Raw genomic sequence first — 14950 nt, forward strand, 5'->3', positions numbered from 1 at the left:
CCCTTATCTTACTGTTTCCCACTTGCTACTTCTCCCCTCCCTTCTGACCACCCCCCTCCCTTTTCCCCCCTTCCCCTCCTACTTCCTGTAGGACAAGTTAGATATCTATACTTATCAGGGTATGTTATTCCCTTCTTTAACTAGATCAGATGACAGTAAAGCTCAAATACTGCTCTTCTCCCTCCCTTCTTTCCCTCTACTATAATATGTTTTTGTGCCTCTTCATTTGGTGTAATTTACCCTTTTCTACTACCTCCTTACCTCTTCTCTCATAGCCCTCCCTTTACATCTCTTACTTATGTTTTTCATCCTTATATCAGTTATTTTATACAGGCATTCACAATCTATGTGTATCCCTTTCAGTTGTCATAATAGCTGTACTATTCTCAAGACTGACATATACATGTGTATATATATAAAACATACATAAGATGATATAATCATATAAAGTTGCAAATAATTTGCCCTTATTGATTAGTAAGGTTTGTGGGGGTTTTTCCCCTGTTTACCTTTTTATGTCTCTCTGGAGTTTTGTATTTGGAGATCAAATTTTCCATTGAGTTCTGGCCTTTTCATCAGGAAGGTCTGGAATTCCCTTATTTTGTTGAATGTCCATCTCCTTGCCTGAAAAAGTATGCTTAGTTTTGCTGGGTAGTTGATCCTTGGTTGTAGTCTTAGCTCCTTTGCCCTTCAGAATATCATATTCCAATTTCTCCTGTCTTTTAATGTGGAAGCTGAGAGATCCTGCATGATCCTAACTGTAGTTCTACGATATTTGAATTGTTTCTTTTTGGCTGCTTGCAGTATTTTCTCCTTGACTTTGTAGTTCTGAAATTTGGCTATAATATTTCTTGGTGTCTTCAGTTTGGGATCTCTTTCAGGGGGTGATTGGTGAATTCTTTCAATGACTATTTTGCCCTCTGGTTCTAGGACCTCTGGGCAGTTGTCTTTGATAATTTCTTCGAAGATACTGTCAAGGCTCTTTTTTTCATTGTGGATTTCCGGTAGACCAATAACTCTCAAATTGTCTCTCCTGGATCTATTTTCCAGGTCAGTTGTTTTCCCAATCAGACATTTCACATTTTTTCCCAGTTTTTCATTCTTTACATTTTGTTTTACTACTTCTTGGTGCCTCATAGATTCATTAGCTTCCACTTGCTCAACTCTAATTTTTAATGAGTTAGTGTTTTCATTTTGCTTTTGAGTCTCCTTTGCCAGTTGGTTGATTTTACCTCTCAGGGTGTCATTTCCTCTCTTTAGGTTCTGAATCTCCATAGCCATTTCGCCAGTATTGTTCTTTAGGGACTTGATTTCATCTTCTTTTAGCTCCCTAATTTGGTTTTTAAAATCCTTCTTTAGCTCTTCCAGCAATGCTTTTTGGGCTGGAGACCAGTTCACATTACCTTTTGAGGTATCAGATGTATCTATAGTGTCATTGCTGTCCTCTTCCAGATTGGTATTTTGATCATGCCTGTCTCCTTAAAAAGAATCTATGATCCTCGGTTTTTTTGTGTTCTTCTTCATATTGGTTAGCCTTTTCCTGGCTTTACGACAAATTTCTGCTTTTGGGGCTCAGTGCTCTCTGTCCCAGCTTTCTTATTCTCGGGATTGTGAGTTTAGTTGTTGTCTTTGTGAATTATAGCCTTCAGTTTCCTGAGGTGTGGGGGAGGGGTCTGACTCACTGATATCTCTTTCCCTAGGGGTGCTCTCCAGCACTGCTGCTCTTCAGCAATGGTCTCAGCTCTTTGTTGTTTGAGCTGGGTGTCTGGCACTTCCCCTAGGGGAGCAAGATTACGTCTGGGCTCCTGGTGTTGACCCCTGCCAGTTCTGCCCCTCTGGGACTAATGAACTTCTACTATTTGGCCACTGAAGTCCCACTTCTATCTCCTCTGTTCCAGCGTTCTTTTTTTTTCTGAGGAATTCTCTGGGTGAGGGGGGGGGAGGGATTAGAGCCATTTACCTGGCCATTCTGTCTCCAGGAAGTTTAAGAAGCCGAGTTTCATACCTTTGGGCTGCAAGCCTCAGGAGTTGATGTTTCATGGCTGGTGGTATTGCGCTGCCTCTCGTGGCTTCCACAGACTGCCGTCCTGGGTTGGGAGGCCTGGGGATCTCCACTGGTTTTGGGTGCCCAGCTTTCTCCCAGCCTGTCTTCCACGTGGGTTTCCTGGCTGGCCGCTTCTGCTTTGGTCTGGAGCAGCTCTGCACTGCCGAGTGCTCTCCAAGCCTACAGATTCATGCCTTCAGCCTTTCAGACTCTCCCGGCTTGGAAATTTGCCCCACTCAGACTGCTCACAGTTTCTAACTCTCTCAAATCTGCTCAAATTCACTTTTTTATAGGAATCTGACAGACCTTTTGAGAGAGCTCCGGTAAGAGGCTGTTTTCATGCGGCCATCTTGGCTCCACCCCCGTGATGCTCGTTTTCATGGTTCCATCTGACGTATATGGAATCTGAGCCCTGAGAAGTTATTTCAACTATTCTTTTTTGTCATTATTTCTTCCATTTTGAAATGATACAGTCTTATACTTAGCTAAAGAGTACTTGTTTATATTACCTCTTATCTTTAACCCTTCTTTAGGAAAGCAAATGGTCTCTTCTCTTACACGGATTGATCATCATGAATAGCATTTTTGAAAAAATCCCAAAGGACAAAGTTTCCAGGAGCACCTTTCAAAACTGTTATTACTTGATGAAATGTATCTTGTATACATAATAATAGCAAGTCGATCATGAGTAGAGTTCTAAAGAACACTCCCGTGAGTTGAAGGTGAGTTTAGATCTCTATTTGACAAGAAACAAGAGCGCAAAGATGCCAATTTATTTGTTTGGGCTTTCTTGGACAAAGCTAGGAGTGGATCTCCTTGTTCCTGATCTTGCTGCTACCCTAAATTGTGCCCTCTGTGTTTCACATTAAATATCTTTAGAATTCTGACAAATTTTCAAGAAAAAGCTAAAATCTACTTGACATTATAAGACAGTTTCTCATAAAGCTGGCTTTTATTAAATAAAAAAAACCTCTTATTTCTTTGAAGTGTTTATCTTGGGTATTTGGAATTTTTTTCCCCTCAAAATGGTCTGAGGAACTACAAACTTTTGAAAGATTTAAAGCTTAGCCTTCATTTGGGCAAAAGGTCATTCTGAGTTGTACATTCTGAATTGTTTTAGATTATTGAAAGTATCTAAGTCTATTCCATAATGTTATAATGCCTTCATAGGCTATAATGTCCAAATGACTCCCAAATGATCAGCACAACTCTAGTTTTGAGTGCCTCAAATTAAAAAAAAGTTCCAAGCTTATTTTAAAATCATTTTTGCCAAGGGAATTTTTCTACAATCACTATCCCATTAAAACAGGGAAAGAAAAAATTTATTTCTGGATTGAGGGACAAATCAGTTATAAAAGTTCCTATTGGCATTATTAGCATTATTCAGCCTTGGTCTATTAGCCTTCCAAAAAAATATTTGGTCTTGCTTGTACTTATTATTAATTACAGTGGTGCTTTCTAGAGGAAATACATTGTCTATAATCATTAAATACATATATGTACATATATGTGTGTATGCATATATATACTATACATAATATATATACATATATATTAATACCATGAGTCATATTTTCGCTTTTTATTAGTTTAGCATTAAAAGCTCTGTAGAACTTGGTAAGAATTTGTTGTATTTAAATTTGTCTGTCCACCCCTTGGTTTCTTTTATGGTAACCTAATTTATTTGAAGTTTTAAGCGTATGTACCCTGTTGATTTTCATAGTTAATGTTATTGCAATCCAAAAATCTGACCAACTCCAACAAAGATTAATCATGCCATTTGCCTTCTTAGTCAATCTATTACTTAATATAATACCTGCCACTGATTCAGTGTATGATAGCAGGCAAATTATTGATCCTTTGGGTACTTCAGTTTTTCCGTTTGAGGGATGTTGGAAGGATTATTAGCATCATGCTGACATACTGTCTGTTAAATGGTGGGATTTACCTTGAGGTAGAAGTCCATAATCACCCAGTATAATCTTTATCCTAGAACCTGAACAGTCTTTGCCATGCAGATTTAGCATGGCATTACAATCTACATAGGCAGTTGAGATGGGCTTTTTATCACTTAGAGACTTAATAAAGCAAAAATAGCACACTTGATGGGCAACACAGGGGTTGCTGGTTTTAACTGATTAGATTCATTCTGCTCAAGGATGATTGATTTTCTATACTCTCTTTTTAAAATGTTATTGGTATAGTCATCTCTGAAAACATCCTCATCTACCCAGCAAACTAACCCCTTACAACAAAGAATAAACATGGAGTGGGGAGAAGTTCAGCAAAATTAACCCAATACATCAATGGGGTCTGACATCCATAGTTCCTTACCTCTGCAAAAGAGAGAAGGGGATATATTTTCTCTTCTCTTCTCTGAGACCTTGGTCAGGATTTTTAGCACTTTGCAAACCTTCAATGTAGCTATAATAATGTTATTATTATTACATAGTATTCAGTTTCATTTTTTGAAGCATGACTGATTTTCAAGACAGAGAATTTAATTTTAACAATTAGCTGTTAAAAGAGGCTCCTCATATTTGTTTTAATAGGAAAAAATTAAATTCAGTAACAGAAAATGGTCTTAGCCTAGCATTGAAAGACTTGAGGGAAGTATTTAATTGTTGCCAAGTTTCGGAAAAGAGGGAAAAAAATTAGTCTCATTTTTCTGTTTTCATTCTCATTTTTCCATTTTGAGTGAAGTGGCCCAAAGGAGTTCTGCTAACTTTCTCTCTTGAGCTCATATGTTCTTCTCCAGGGCCCATAGTAGCAAATGGATGAAAGTAGGGAAATTGGTAAGGAAAGTGAGCAGGACTGAGAGCAAGAAAAATCACTTTCTCTTTCCTTCTCTTCAGCCTGTTGTCCTCAGCTATGTGGTCAGGAAACCAAACTTCCATTTTTAAACAGATTCTAGAAAAAAGAAAGTACATATGATTCAGTCAGCAAAGAAGGAAAATCCCAATGTCACAGAAAGCCTATTTTATTACATCCTATAACAATTAAGCCAAATGATGCCTGGGTACTTTTGCAGTATGTATTCCACGTTAGAGAAGTCATGCTCAGGGGCAGAACATAAGAAACAGAAGTTGGATAGGATATTTTCAAAGAAAAGGATAAAAGGGAGTGATTGTTGGCAGGAGATGAGTGAGGGGAGAAAATGAAGAGAAGTACACAGAGTGGTACTATGTGGGATTAAATGAAGAGAAGAAAAGAAAGAGAAGTACACAGAGTGGTACTATGTGGGATTAAAATGACACTAGAAAGCTTCACTTGAATATTTAAGCAAATGCCAAAAGCATCCTGGATAGAAAATATTTGAAAATGCCTGGATCAAAAGAGTTGTCTTATTTCACTCAGCACTTATATCTAAAGATTTTATAACCATAAAATATCTGAATAAATAGGCTTTACAGGACTTCCCAAACATTACTTCTCATCATTGTTGTTTGTTGCTTGTCCTTCATTCTCAAAGAGAACCATGACATCAGAAAGGTGATGCCATGACCTGCAAGTGAACTGGATTTAAGTGAGGGATAGCTGTGCAAAGTCACCAGCCTCACTCTCATCTCTGGAGTCATCAAGGTCCAGTGGCAAGATATAGATCAAGATGACTGGAGATGGCCCTGGATGCAGTGGGAGACCTTGGCCTTCTTGTTCCTCAGAACAGTTTTCCCAGAACAGTTAATCCCAAATACCAACTCCCCTCAACACTCCTCTGACCTCCACCCCTGAGATTCTTGCAGCCCCTCCTTCCTACCTCATTCTTCCAGAGACACCTTGAGTGAATTTAAGTTAATCATTTCCAGTTTTTGCATTTCTTGCTGACTGGCTGTTTCCAATTTCCAATTAATTAATTCCTAACCTGTGGGGTTAGATCTCTTGTCATGGATTTGCATTAAAATGGGCTTCTGCCCTGCTCTTTCCTATCATAGGTACAATATTATACATTATATTACGTATTTTATATTATAGGTACAACAATAAGAACCGAAAAACAAAGAATATAAGCTTGTCTTTGAATACTGTTCTTGTCAAAGTTGGTAAAATCATATTTATTAATATCTTAATATGCCTAAAGCAGAGGTAGGGGCTTTGAAGTCAAAGAGATTTAAGCACTCCCCTTCTGAAATTACATTTTAAGCAGTAACACAAATTCAGACACAGATTGCAAAGTGTTTGAAGTGCTATGCACGTGAAACTATTTGAATGCATGTTTTGCTTTGCTCCATCCTCTCTGCTTCACTCTATATGGCAGATCGTGGTTGCTTTCTTCCCCAATAAATGAAAGCTTTTTTCGGTCTTGAAGTGTATAGTCAGCGCTATAGCCAGGTGCTATGGCTAATACCTAGAAAGAGCACAAAACTCTTTCTTCTGGTATTATAATCAGGAAATAATTATAATTAGAAAACTGCGAAGATGTTTCTTTTTCCTTTTTTCTTCCCTTTCTTTCTTTCCATCCTTCCTTTTTCTCTTTCTTTTTCTTTCCACTATAGCTCAAAACTCCAAAATTGAAGCTATCAACCAGCCTCAGCTTTCCCAGTAAAATGGACTTTAGGCATGGGTTTCCACCACATATTTACTTAAAGGATTTTATAATCTAACTGAAGAACAAAAAAAGAAAATAATAAAGTAAGTTAATTACCACACTTGGTACTTATGTTACCAGGTTATTAAAATGATATGAGAAGAGAATTATAATTAGGAAACTGAAAAGAAGCTGGTTCTTATTCTTTCTTACAATTTATTATATTCTGTAGTTTCATAAAGATGGGGCCGAGGATTTTCTGAGTGCATATCTCCAAAAGTCACAAATATGGTTGTTGATTTCAGGTCAGCCATCTGCAGCAAAGCTGGACCTGTATTTTGGAGCAGGAGAGGTGAGCAAGGCCTTTTCTAACCTCATTGACCAAGTAACCCTAACCACCTGGAAATGAGAGGATGCCTGTACCACCTTAAGTTCTTTGACGCACAGGTAACTAACCTGTCTTGATGAATCACAGAATCTATGTAAAGCACTTCCTAGGACTTAAAGAATCAAGCACTCTCTGAAAACCAGATATGGTAACTTAGGACTTAGCTTCCCACAGAATGTAAGCCCCCTCAGGGGCAGGAACTCTTTAATTTATGTCTTTGTAACCTCAGTGCCTACTATGTTGTTTGGCACATAGTAGGTGCTTAATAAATGCTTGTTGATTTATGAATTGATTGATTGAGGAAAAGGGTTTTTTTTGTTTCTTCTCTCAGGGTAGGTTCCTTTTAAAAATGGAAACAAATTGAGAGCATCTTATCTGTATGTTCTGCTGCTTATAATGATGATGTCTCTTAAGCCATTCTTAGACAATAACTTTTTAAAAAATACAGTTCATTCATTTGTTCAACAAATAATTATGGATTACCGTCATGTCTGCTATATGCAAGGAACTGTGTTACACATAGGAGGCAGGATGTAGTTACAAAAATGAATCCAACACGTTCCCTGCCCTAAATGAACTTATAATCTAATTAACTAACAAATATTACCTCCTTTAATAATCATTTCATGACTAATATAATGCCTTAATTGCCTATCTGAATCCATATTACTGGAGAATAAGGCTGGTTGTTAGCAGACGAAAATCAAAAGCTATTTAGCTGGTAGATTTGCATATGGCTCTGGGCAGGTACAGCCACTCTTTGTAAGCCAACTATTAGTTCCGTTAGCAGTAGCAACCATGTTGGAAAGAGAGACTGAGGCTGGAGGATGTAATCAGGTCCCTCCACTATCCCACGATATAGAAATACTGGTATCTGTCATGAGTTCATGTGGCATGCTCCAGTCAGTTGCCATTATATAGTTGATGCCGTTGCTAAAATGGCCAGGAAGCTACTATATGCCTCTACTAGAAGTGCTGGGGTCTTAGAAAATATCCCAACCATCATCGCTCCCCTCACAACGAAAGTTAGTCCTCCTAGAGAAACATCATGGAGTTTCATCATATTTGTGTGGAGGGTATGAGATGCTTACCCAGGAGTTAGGAGGCTAAGAGGCAGGAGATTCAATGGCCTCAAAGGTCAATTCTAGTCCTAAATCTATGATTTTATGACTATACTCTGAGAAATGATTTCTGAAAAATGTCACCCCTCCATACAACCTCATAACTATTAATCAATCAATTATTAATTAATTAATAATTATTAATAGTTGTAAGAAGCTGTTGTATATAATGGTGGCAGACTGATGAATTTGAAGTTCTGCTAAATGAAAGGATTTTAAAAGGAATTAATAATCGTCTCCAGATAAAACCATGGGCAGGGAATAAAGAAGACTCAGATACTAGTTGTATGACTCTGGGCAAATTGCTTAACCTCTCTGTACCTCAGTTTCTCCAACTATAAAATGAGGATAATAATAGCACCTACCTCACAGGATTATTGTGAGAACCAAATGAGATAATAATTGTAAAAAGCACTTAGCACAGTTCCTAGCACATAGTAGGTGCTATATAAATGCTTATTCCTTTCTCTTTCCTCCCATCCCATTATATGCTAATGCTTGAATAAGCGCTTGCTGTGTGCTAAGCACTGCTAAGTTGGTAGATATATAAAATGTTCCTGCCTTCATGGAGCTTACATTCTAATAGACAACACATATGGGGAAAGGACAAGGATGGCAAGTGGAGCCATAGAGGAATAGATGAATATGTCCCTTCTAAGAGCAAATGACAAAGTTAATTTAATTATAGTCCCAGAGCTTGAACGTGGAGATGTGACAAAATGATGACTTAAAATTTTTGAAATTTCTAAAATTTTCAAGATGTTTTCCTTTATAAAGCCTGGTTAGATGGATAGTACAATCATTATTATTATCTCAATTTTACAGATGAAGAAACTGAGGCATAGGAAGTATCATAAGAGAAGTTTTCAGTATTGGCTTTACTACCATCATTTCCTTAAAACATATGTCCATAATTAACTGGAGCCTGCAGAATTTAGCTGAGACCTCAAACATTAGTGCAAGTGATTGGTTAACGATAAGAGGATTTCAGACTTGGTTTTATTGCCTCTGTTTACATAAGATGAGCACGTCAAGTAATTAGCTATAGCTCAAACATTAATGGTTAGTCTGCAAATTCCAGCTTTATCTCCAGTGTTTACTGGCCAGTTTATAATTTTATCTGACACAGATCTTCCCCTTCTGCTGTCTGTTCTTTTGTATGTAAATCTTTGTCTTCTGCCTTCTGTAAAAATCCATTGTGTGTGTTCTGTCTATGGAGGAGCTATATAAGGTTGTTGAAAACTGATGCTTGGGGCCCACTCGGGTTTTTTGGTTTGTTTGTTATGCCATGGGTCTCGACTCTGAGCTTATAATAAACTGATTTTCCTTCCATATTTGTGTGTTGATAATTTTTGATTGGCAGCAATATCTATCAATGAATCCATGGACAATTTTTATGTCTAGTTTGAAGAACTTGCCTATGGTTTCACAGCTAGAAAATAAAAATTACTTAGGTTTAGATTCAGATCTCCTGACTCTAAGGCCAAAAGTCATTCCCCTACATCTCATCTCCTCTCAAGAAGGAGGGAATCTATCAAATGTCAAAAATCTTTGGGTCCTCCTTTGGCCAGTCAGTTAATCACCTCGGAACCAATCTAACTTATAGCTGTATCTTGTCCATGAAGGTGATATAACATACTTTTTCAGGTGCCTTGCTGAAAGAGGTCTACTATGTTCATAGTACCAGTCTGATAAACCCATGAAAAGAGGAAATTATGTTAATATAATATGACTTTTGTTATGGATGAACTTATTCTTTCTCATAATGATCCTCATTTTCCTAAGTGCTCTAAAGTCATCCCCTTAATGATGCAGTACAAAATTTTACCAAGAATCCATGTCATGCTCCTTAAGATATAGTTCTTTCTCTTTCTAAAAATCAGGATAACATCTGCCAGTGACATTCCTCCTACACACCATTATTCATCAAGAAACAACTAATAGCAGTTTATTCCTCCATGGAATGTAGTATGTGATGTAGTTCCATTAGGTCAAGTGCCTTGAAATTGAGGGCAGTCAGGACACTCTTACCATCTTCTTACTTATTTGGGATTTCAATTCAATGTCAGTAGTTTTATCCTACCTTCTCTCATTCTGATAATAACTGTCCTTGGTAGAGAAAGCAGACAAAAGAATAGTTATATAACCATACCTTCTTTTCATGGTCCATTATCTTCCCAGCCATACTTAAAAGGAAATTCTAACCCTTCTTAATGTATGTAGCTATTTATTTGCTTGCTATATTGTTTATTCATTCAATACTTTGTTGATCTATATGAGTACCCTTCAGGACCCCTTTACTTTTCAGTCTTTACAGTTTGGCTCTTGACCTCACTTACCACACCACTGAAGGTGCTGTCTCCAAGATTAACAATCTTTTAGCTTCTACATGTAATGGTCTCTTTTAAGTCATCCTACTTGAACTCTCTGCTGCTTTTGACATAGTCAACCAATCCTTCCTTCTTTTTTGACTTCTGAAATATTTTTCTCACTTTGATCTACTATCTACCTGACCACTCCTTGTTAGCCACCTTTGCTGGATTATCACCTTTTTCTGCCTGCTGATCATAGATGTACTCTAAGACTCATTCCTGAACTCTTTTCTCTTCATACTTTTTCTCTTAGTTATCTTGTCTGTTCCAGTGAATTCAGTTATTATCTTTAGACATAGGACTCTTGAATCTATCTGTCCAGTCAATCTATCTCCAAAATTCAGTCCCACAATGTCAATGGTCTACTAAGAACATATCTACATGGATATCCCATTGGCATCTAAAACTCAATATGTCCAAAGTGGAACTCATTATCTTCTCCCATAGAACAGCTCTTCCCTATATCTTTCAAGGATAACAACATCTTTCTAGTCATCTAAGTTTGCAACCTCAGTCTCCCCTGACTCTTCTTCTGCCTCATCCCTAATATCCAATCTGTTACTAAATCTTACCTTCAAAAAAGCTTTTGCATACATTCATTCATATAACCTGTACCATAGTTTACAAGTTCATTAGTTCACAAGTTCATTAGCTTTCTAATTGCTGATTACAATTGCTGTTCTTCCTATTTCCAGTTTCTACAGTCTCCTGAATACTCCACACAAAACTGCCAAAATAAGCATTCTTAAGCCATGTCGCTGCCCCATTCAAAAGTCACCAGTGGTTTCTTATTGTCGTAGATAAAATATGCAAGCTCCTTGGTCTATCACTTCCAGATTCTACACTTTTACTCCAACCTACTTTTCCAGCCATGATTCACACTCTTCCTCTTTAGGAACTCCACAGTCCACAAAAAAGACTATTATCTATTCCCCAAATTTGGCATCCCACCTCCTGTCTCTGTGCATTTGAACAGGCTGTTCCTCTACTTCATTAACCAGTTCTTTCTTTTGGTCAGACAACGGCTATAATATCGTTACTCCTTATTTCTTCCACTTTCTGAAAGATAAAATTATCAGAAAATTAAGAAAAGAATCTATCAGTTTCTCTGGTTCAAGAAAGACAGGCATCCAGAAGTTGTGGAAGTCTCCTATAAGAATTCTGTCCTATCTTCATGCCAAATTCAATATTTCTGATGAATCCACTAATCTGGAAATCTGCATTATGCTATCATTTGCTTCCTCCAGGACTTTACTTCAGCAGTCATCACCTTTCAGACATTTTCAACAGCTACTTCTTTACTGGCTCCTTCCCATCTATCTAGAAACACATTCAAATCACTATACTAATGTCTTAAGTGGGTGGTAGGGGGCGGAATATGTCTTCCCTTGAACACTCTAGCCCATTCAGCTAGATCCTATTTTTTACCTCCCTTGCATGGCTAAATTTCTTATAAATGTTTTAAAATTAATGTCTGTTTTCTCATAACTTCTTGTAATTTGACTTCTATCCCTACTGAAATTGCTGTTTCAAATACTACCAATTGAAATCTAATCACCAAATCCAATGCTTTTTCTCCTTGACCTCTCTGCTGTTTATGATATACTTGAACTCTCCCTCTTATTACCTATTTTTTTTCCTGTCTTGACTTCAAAGAGAGTGTATTCTTCTGATTCTATTCCTACCCAACTGCTCCCTCTTGGTCTATTTTGATGAATCTTTATCTTCTTCCTGTCCTTTAAATGTAGATTTCCCCTGAGGTTTGGCCTAAGCCCGCTTTTCTCTCTCTACACTATCTCCTTTTGCAATCTCATCCATTCTCAATGACTTCAACTGCCCTCTCCATACAGATGATTCAGAGGATCATAGCTTTTAGAGTTATAAGGGGCCTCAAAGGTTATGATTTTAGAGATGAAGAAACTGAGACTCAGAGATTCCCAAGTTTTTATCCTCAAACCTGATCTCTCTTTTGAACTTCACATTCACATTTCCAGTTGACTAACGGACACCTTCTGGATGTTCCATGATCACCTCAATTCAATTCTACATTTTAAAGTGCCCATTATGTGCAAGGCATTGTTAAAAGCATAGAGATTCAAAGAAAAAAAAATTAAAACAGCCCCGGCCCTCAAAGAGCTCACACTGAACTGGATCACAACACTTAAATCATAATTAAATACAAGATAATTGGTGAATTCTTAGTAGGGGGAATGGGCAGCTAGATGGCCCAGTGGTTAGAATGCCTGGTCTGAAGTCTGGAAGACTACTCTTTGTGAGTTCAAGTCTGTCTTCAGACACTTGCTAGGCTGTGTGACGCTGGGTAAATCACTCAGCCCTGTTTGCCCCAGTTCTTCATCTATAAAATGAGTTGGAGAAGCAAATGGCAAACCACTCCAGTATTTTTGCCAAGAAAATCCCAAGTGGGGTCACAAAGAGTCAGACATGATTGAAATGACTGAATACCAACAACAAAGGAGGGCAAATCAGGAAAGACTTCACTTAAAAGAAAATACCTGAGATGGGCTTTGAAAGAAGCAAAGGATTCTAAGAGTTGGATGTGAGAATGATTAGATTTGACAACCAAAATGTAAACAGGACTAATAAATTTGCTAATTGTTCTTCCCTACTCTAAACAAGTTCTAGGCTCATTCACTTTTTTGTATATATTTTTCCTAGCTACATAAAATACGAGTCATAGAAGTAGTAGTAGTAGTAGAAGTGGTAGTAGTAGGAGTAGGAGTAGGATTAGGAGTAATGGGGAGGAGGGCTGGTCATTATAACTCCTGACATTTACTTAGCTCTTTAATGTTTGCAAAGCCCTTTACATACATCATCTCATTGGTTTCTCACAAAACCCTATGAAGTTGTAGATGTGATGCTTGCTTTTTCCTTAAATTTAATCCCCAGAATCTCTGCATGTCTTGTTTGAGGCACCCCTCTTGCAGCATCCTAGTTTGAGGTTCACCATGCTTCTCAATGCAGACTAACCAGCTGTAGAAGTCCAATATTCAGTTAGAGCAGGTTCATTTATCATGAAGTCTCTCATTATTACTAGTTGTAATGGCAAGCAGGGTGGGACTTTTTGTTGTCTTTTGTTTTGGAGTGCTTCTCAGCACTAGGACAATCAAGTACCTTTGAGTCTTGCCTTTGTTTCAATCAAGCCTTTGATTGAATCGGGAGTCTTTGATGACCTGTTTAAGTCACAGGAACGCTTAGGTCACATGGGTTTAAGCTGCATGGTTGTGATGCCCTCTGACCCTGAAGAAGTGTATATATACTCTGAGGTTAGTATTTTGCTTGGAGCTTAGTCACTGGAAGAGTGTTATGTGATTTGACCAAACGAGAGTCTGGGTAGCTGTAGGGGCCCCCCAGCTTTGAAAAACCCAGAGGTTGGTGCTTCTCTCTCTGGTAACTATGTATGTAATGTCTTGGACAGACAGCAAGAAGCCTGTCTGCTGATTTGTGTTACTTTGTTCTGTTTATATAATTTCTGCTTGTAATTTCTGTTTGCATTTTCTCCGAAGTTCAGGGTGCTGACTTTTCCCCCTGAACTAAGTGAACGATATATGTATATTTAATTAAAGTGAGATTGTAAACCCCTTAAAGTTGCTTTCCTTAGAAAAGCAGATCAAAGAACCTGTGCTAGCAGCCCTCCTGTGTGCTGGTGTTATTGGTCTTACACAGCTACAGTAGCAGCAAATAGCATTGTTGTTATACTAGTGCACTAACTAAAAAAAGTTTTGTTTTTATTACTAACTGTATTTAGACAGACTCCCCTAGAACTTGACAGAATTTGAGAACTTTAGGCTTTTTAAACAGGTGAATAAATACTGTGTTGACCTGGTTTCCCTGCTGCATTCCATGTTCAATATTTTTTTCACTCAATGTGTCATAACTCCCAATCATCTTCAGTAGTTTCTCTATACTGCTACGCAGTCCCTTGTAGGACAATGTATCCATCATATGGTAGTTAATGGCTTGACAGTCATGTAGTTTAGAGAAGAGACTAAATTCATAGGAACTCTTATTTTAAAAAATTAAAATAACAAGAGGATACAATGAGTCAGATTCTCCCAATCCCTATCTCTCTTCTGCCTTTGGAAGCAGGGCTTAATCATTTAGGTCAAAGACTATTCAGTATGCTTACTTCATCATTTGCAGGCCCCTATCTAGGATGGGAACAAGTTGTAGTGTTGAAAAGGGACTGACTCTGGATTCAAAAGACCTAGGTTCAAATTTTGGTCAGATCAGTGGGCCTTGGTTTCCTCACCTGTCAAATGATTAAATGGATTAGATTGCCAAGGTTTCTCTTAGCTTTAGATACTGTAGCCCTAGTGAAACTAAAGAAACTTATAAAATGCCCATTTCTAAGTATTCTAATATGTGGGAAGAATCTGACTTAATATGAAAGAAACCGTGGATGTTACTTTCTTACAAAGAAATGAACGAAAGTCAAGAAAATGGTGTATTTTTAAAAATTACACTAGGCTTAAGTTTGGT

The sequence above is a fragment of the Trichosurus vulpecula genome, chromosome 4 (genome assembly GCF_011100635.1).
Source record: "Trichosurus vulpecula isolate mTriVul1 chromosome 4, mTriVul1.pri, whole genome shotgun sequence".
NCBI lineage: Eukaryota > Metazoa > Chordata > Mammalia > Diprotodontia > Phalangeridae > Trichosurus > Trichosurus vulpecula.